Genomic DNA, 7,057 nt, shown 5'->3' on the forward strand with positions numbered 1-7,057 from the left:
CTTTCTCTGTTGTTTTCTGTCTCTCTATCTGTTTCTTTCTCTGTCTCTCTCTCTGACTCTCTATCTCTGTCTCTCCTTCTGGATCCACATGTGACTCACCTTACTGATAACTCCGCCCTTCCAAAGATAGAGGAAACAAGGGAAACTGCTGCTTTTGACCAAAGTCTGACCAATGGGGAGGAGGTGACTGCTGGAGCAAACCTGAGCACCACTCAGCCAGAGATGGTGATGAAGGCAGATGAAGCTCTCTGGATAGAGGAGAGCCTGTCATAATGGGGTGTGAGAAAGAGGAGCCCCTATGGCCTAATCCTGTGAAGGCCAGTCGACTAGTAGCAGGGGTATGCTGAAGCCCGCTCCATCTGGCTCTGGAGAGTCAATATTTTCAGTATGAGCATTTCACCTTGGAAATGCTACAAATCAAGGCTTTGAATGATTGTTTTGTTGGGTGTCTAAACTTAAGAAAGTGATGGAGAAAATGTAAAAGATGCTGATTAAATTTAAAAGTGTGTTGTGGGCCCATTGGGGGTGGGGGAGCCCGTTGTTAAACCTTGACCAACACACCTCTACCCAAGAGACATGGGAAAGCTCTCAAGAATTAAATCCTGAAGACTAGAACGGAAACTAAGGAAACAAAACAGTAGCTACTAAACCTTCAGTATGGGTTCCTGGTACCTTGTGTAGCGTCTGTGTGGGGCCTCATGGTCCTCATTCCTGAAGCAAAGGAGTTTCAGCCTCTCTGGAGACTGGCCCCATGCCTAACTGCTGAGTAATTCAGACTTTGAAGAAGGGGATATGGCTGTGTCCCAAGGCTGTGGCTGCAGAAAAGAGGCCCAGTTAAGTCAGAGTTGCACTGAAATCTCTTGGGCCCTCACACGGTAGCTGAAATTCTAGTATCAGAATGGGATTCGTGTAGCTTCAGACTGCACTTTTCTTCAGGTGTGTGAATCCAGGGGAGAGCTCTCGTTCTGGTTGGGGAGTCAGTAAATCAGGACCCCAGTCCTGACTTGGCTGCCTGCTCTCTGTGTGTCCTAGGGCAAGTCACTGAAACTTTCTAGGCCTCATTTCCAACTCTATAAAATCAGGGAGTTGGACTCAATGACATTTGCAGCACTCTATAGCTCTCAATCCTCTATTCTCAGATTCCTTCCTTCCTTATGTATATCTTTGTCTCCCCTCCCCCCCCCAATTGCTTAATGATAATAATAATACCTAGGGTTTATCAAAGGCTTTAAGGTTTACTAAATCTTCTCTCACTTGATCCTCACAATAAACCTACGAGGTAGGTCCTATCATCAGCCTCAATTTGCAGATGAGGAAACTGAGGCTTAGAGGTCAAGTGACTCGTCCAGGGCCACAAAGCTAGAAAGTATCTGAGTCAGAATTTGAATTCTAGTCTAGCTGATTCCAAGTCCAGGGGCCTATCTATTCCACTTATCAAATTGTCTAAGTTAGAGGTGTCAAACATGGGCCTGAAGGCCCAGCACGACAGCTGCACAACTGAGTGGATTCAATTGGGAAATATTTAACAAAATAAAGCATAAATAATATTACATTTTAAAATGATATCAATATGAAACCTACAAGAATTCTTATGTATGGCTGTTTCTATTTCATTTTGACAAATAATGTCAATAATATTTGTCATAAATAATCTACATTTTGACCTCAGCAAACCTTTATTAAAGGGCTACTCTCCTCCAAGGCCTGTGCTAGGCACTGGAAACACAGAAATTCAAAATGACAAAGGTGCCCTAAAGTAGCTCGCAGTCTCTGCTGGGACAGGGAAAGGAGAGAGAAGGGAAGACCCAAAACACAGGCAGGTATATGATCCAAGCAAAGTAAAGTGTGGCAGGGGTAAAGGGAGGAATCAAAGTCCTCTGGGAAAACCTGAGTAGGGAGAAGTCACTTTCTAGGTCAATCAAGGAAGGCTTCGTGGCATCTGAGATGAGTCCTGAAGGAAAAGAAGGGTTGGAACTCATAGAGATAAGGCCGAAGGGCATTCTAGGCATAGGGGACAACCTGGCTAAATGTATGGAAGCAGGAGATGGTAGGAGATATGGAAAAAAAAACTAGTCATCTAGTGTGCCTGGAATGTAGAGTTTGTGAAGGGGATTATTATATTATAAAATACAGCTGGAAAGGGCAAGATGGAACCAGATTGTGGAGTGCCTTACAAACAAACCTAAAAAGGCGATACAAGTTTTTTGAGCAGGGATTGACATGGTGAGAACTGAGAATTAGGAAGAGAGTTTTAGCAGCTGTGAGAAAGAAGAATTGGAAAGGGAAGAGATGGGAAGTAGGAAAACCAGTTAGGAGGCAGTAATTCTAGTGACAAGGGACAGCAAGGGTGGTGAGTTTATGAATGAAGAGAAAGAGACAGGTGCAAGAGAGACCACTGAGGAAGAATTATGGCTTGACAGTTGATTGAACATGATAGAGGTTAGAGTCATAAACGTGGGCTACAGGATGTGGGAGAGGAAGAGTAATAAATACTTCCCATACCTTCAATGAGGAGGCGGTGTCATTAACATAAATAAGGGACGTTGGAAGGATTTGTTGAGCTGTGTGTTTAGTCATATTGAGTTTGGGACAATAGAGGTAGGTACATCCAAATTGAGAGCCTGGGCAAGAGTACACCAGAAAGACTGAGTCCGTAGATAAAGATTTGGGGAGTTATCTACACAGACTGGTGATTAAACCCATGGGAGTTGTTGAGATCACCAAGGGAGAGAGTTTAAAAAAGAGAAGAGCCTTGGGGGACACCCACATTTAGGGAGAGGGAGGAGGAGAATGAACCAGAGAAGGAGACCGAGAAGGAGCAGTCAGACAGGTAGGATAACCCAGAGAAAGCAGCATCACAGAAACTAAGGGAGGAGATAGTATCCAAGAGGAGAGTGGTTAAAGCTTCAGGAAGGTCAGGAGAAATGAGGAGCATAGGACTTAGCAATTAAGAAACCCGTGGTGACCTTAGATGGAGCAGATTTTGTCCAAAGCTAGATTGCACAGGGCTAAGGAGTGAGTGGGTGGTAAGGAAACGAAAGAAGCAAGTGTAGATAACTTTCTGGAGATTATCAGTGAAGGAAAGCAGAGATATAGGATGGTAGTTTGAAGGGGTGGGAGGGTCAAAAAGAGGGGTGTTTTAAGAATGGGGGAGACCGGAATTATTTTGTAGGCAGTAGAGAAGAAGCCAGCAGAGCAGAAATCAAAGATGAGAAAGATACATTGATTATAAAGTGGATGGATGTGTCCTAAAGTGTGATTAGTTGTGGAGGAAAGAGGGGCAGAGGATCATATCTCATCCCAAGGTTGTGGGCCTCATATTAGTAGAAAAGAGGAGAGGTTTGAGATCTTAGAGTACGAGAGATAGATGTGACCTTAGATATCATCTAATCCAACCCCTTCATTTTTTAAATAAAGTTTTTTCAATTAACAAAAATTGTATTCCTTTTCCCTTCCAAACCTCCTCCCTTAACTTGGAAAAAAAAAAAGAGAGAAAGAAAACCCCTCAAAACCCTGCATAGTTGAGCAAAACAAATTCCCACATTGACTAGGTCCAAAAATGTGTCTCCTATGTTTAGTCCACCATCTTTCTATCAGGGAGCAAGGAATTATGGTTGATTATTGTGTTGATTGATCAGAGTTTTAAAGTTTTTCAGAGTTTCTTGTTTTAACAATGTTGTTTGTCATAGTATAAATTGTTCTTCTTGTTATGCTTACTTTGCTGTATCAATTCATATCAGTCTTCAGAGGCTTCTCTGAAACTGATCTCCTTGTATTATTTCTTAAAGCACAGTATTCATATGCCATAATTTATTCAGCCATTCCCAAGTGATGGGCATCCCCTTAGTTTCTAGCTCTTTGCCACCATAAAAAGAGCTGCTATAGGGCCTTTTTCTGCTATCATTACCCCCATTTTATAGTTGAGGAAATTGAAGCAAACAGAGGTTACATGACTTGCCCAGGGTCACACAGCTAGTAAGTGACTGAGGTGGGATTTGAACTCAGGTCTTCCTGACTCCAGGCCCAGCGCTCTATCCACTGTACTACCTCGCTGTCCAGGCCCATCATGGTATTACTGGGTCAAAGAGTATATACAACTTAGTAACTCTGGGGGCATTTAGTAAAATAAACAAAAATAAAATAAGGCATAGGTAATATTACAGTTTAAAAGTATATCAATATACAGCCTACAAGAATCCTTATGTATGGATGTTTCTATCTCATTTTGACAAATGATATCGATAATCTGTGTTGTAAATAATCTACAATTTGACTTCAGCAAACCTTTATTAAAGGGCTACTCTCCTCCAAGGCCTGTGCTAGGCACTGGAGATACAGAAATTCAAGATGACAGAGGTCTTGCCCAGAAGAAGCTCACAGTCTCTGGTGGGATGGGGAAAGGAGAGAGAGGGGAAGACCCAAAACATGTACACAGGTAAGTATGACCCAAACAAAGTAGAGTGTGGTAGCAGCAAAGGAGAGAGCCAAAGTCCTCTGGGAAAACCTGAGTAGGGAGAAGTCACTTTCTAGGTCAACCAAGGAAGGCTTCAAACTTTTCCAGAATGACTGTACCAATTCACAGTTCCAACAGCATGTTAATGTTCCTGCTTTCCTTCAGCCCCTCCAACACTTGTCATTTTCATTTTTGTCAACTTTGCCAATCTGATGGGTGTGAGATGGAACCTGAGTCGTTTTAATTTGTATTTCTTTCATTATTAGTAATTTGGAGGATTTTTTTTTTCATATGGCTAAGGAGAATATGGATTTCTTCTCTTGAGAACTGCCTTGGACCATTTATCAGTCAGAGAACCGATCCCCTCATTTTGAGGAGGAGAAATCTAAGACCTACAAAGGAGAAGTAAGCTGCCTGAGATCACACAGCCAGTTTAATGGCAGAGATGAAATGAGATTAGAACTCAGAGTTATGGAGATTCAGGAATGTCAGAGCTGGCTGGATTCTTAGCCAGGCATCCAATTCAACTCCTTTCATTGTAGAGAAGTAGAAATCAATGCCCAGAAATGACTAATAACCTTCCAGAAGGTACACAAAGATCTAACATCAAAGGTAGGACTAGAAGCCAGGTCTTCTGAGTGCCAAATTGACCTCTATCTAATGTAAGTTATCCCTCCAGGCATGCCAGGGCTGAACAGAAATGGGCCATGCAAGGAGTTCCTTGCACTGGTACAAGGGAGTGAGTGACCAGACCAGGGTCCTGAGGAAAGGGGCCACATTCATGCCTTTTTTCTTACTGAAGTTGGGGTTGGATAAGGAAAGGTTACTGAGAATCCCATGACCTGGTTTTCAAAATTAATTGTGGATGGATACAAAGGCCCAGGCCCTAGTGAGATGAACAGAAAAGGAGTAGCAAAAAAAAAAAAAAGAGGGTAGCAAAGGAGGATCAGAGGGAAGAGAGACAGCACACAAAACATTAGAGGTAAAGAAGATATCAAAGATCATCTAGATCCACTTTCTCTCTTTGTATGGGTGGGGAAACCGAGTCTCAAAGAAAGGGAATGACTTGCTCGAGGTCATACATGTAAATGGTACGGCTGTGACTTGAACCCAGATCTCCTGATTCCAAGATCAGGGTTCTTTCCACTATGTTCCCCTTTAGACAGAAATCTTAGCACTAAAAAATGACTATAGAAGGCTTAGGCAAGATAGTACAAAATTAGGGGTGACAAGGGAGCTAGTGAGGAAAAAAAGAGTATGGAAGCAATTTTCTAGGGCCCTGATGATTTGGGTGCAGCAGTGGGAGAAGTCAGGAAGCTCAGAGGAGACCAGAGATGAGAGATATGTGTTTGGAAGGAGAGATTAGAGATCTTTGAAAAGATCTTTGCTATCTAAGTCATGAGGCAAAAGGCAGAGTTTGGCATGTGTCCTAGCAAGGCTCCTAGGTCAAGAGTGAAGGTATTTCAGATCAACGACCACTCCCTATTCTCTCCTCCAGGCTTCTGGGGCCAGAAAACAGACATTAAAGGGGAGAAGGAGAAATTAGTCAGTTGGTAAAAAAAATCACTTATTAAGCACTTATTACATGCCAGTCACTACAATAAAGCAATGGGAATTCCAATGAAATCAAAAACATTGTTCCTGCCCACATTCAAATTGGGGAAATGGAATGCAAATAACTATGTATATACAAGATATATGCAGTGTAGATGGAAGATAATTTCAGAAGAAAGGCATTATTCACAGTGGGGAGGACCAGGAAAGGCCTTCTGCAGAAGGTGGGATTTGAGCGAGTCTTGAAAGAACCCAAGAAAGCCAGCAGGTGGAGGTGAGGAATGTCAGAAGTGAAAAGCAGCTAGTAAGTCAGCATAACTGGAGTCCAAAATGTAGAGGTATAAGAAGACTCGAAGGGTAGGAAAAGGTCAAGTGGTGAAAGGCTTTAAATGCCAAACAGAAGATTTTATATTGGATCTTGGAGGTTATGTAAGGAGGCGCTGGGATTTACTGAGAATGGCAATGGGGGTGACATGGTCAGACTGACCCTTTAGGAAAATCACTTTGGTAGCTGAATAGAAGATAGATTGGAGTGGGGAGAGACTTAGGGCAGGGATGCTAATTAGAAGGCCTTTGTAATAGTCTAGCTGGAGAAGGAAATGGTGACCTACTCCAGTATCTTTGTCAAGAGAACCCCAAGTGGGGCCACAAAGGGTTGGACATGACTGAAACAACAGAGCAACAGTAACAAAGCAATTGTCTAAGCAAGAAGTGATAAGGGCTTATGGTAGGGTAGTTGCTTTGTCAGGGGAGAGGGGTGGACTTATATAAGAGATGATGTGAAAGCAGAGGGAGGGCAGAGTAACCTGGGAAAGTAGATATGATAAAATGTGTCAACTCATTGGAAATGTGGGATGAGTGAGAGTGAAGAGTCAAGGGTAGTGGATGTAGGCCTAGGTTGCAGGACTGGGAAGATGGTGGCACCCTTGACAGTAATAGGGAAGTTGGGAAGGGGGGGGGAATGGGGAGAAGGAAAATGAATTTTGTTTTGGAAATGTTGATTTTGAGATGCTTTTGGAATGTCCAGTTCAAGATATCCAAGAGGTAGCT

Source organism: Petaurus breviceps, unplaced genomic scaffold, assembly GCF_028583685.1.
Source record: "Petaurus breviceps papuanus isolate PSGF00001 unplaced genomic scaffold, PetGlider_PUasm1.0 227, whole genome shotgun sequence".
NCBI classification, from domain to species: Eukaryota; Metazoa; Chordata; class Mammalia; order Diprotodontia; family Petauridae; genus Petaurus; species Petaurus breviceps.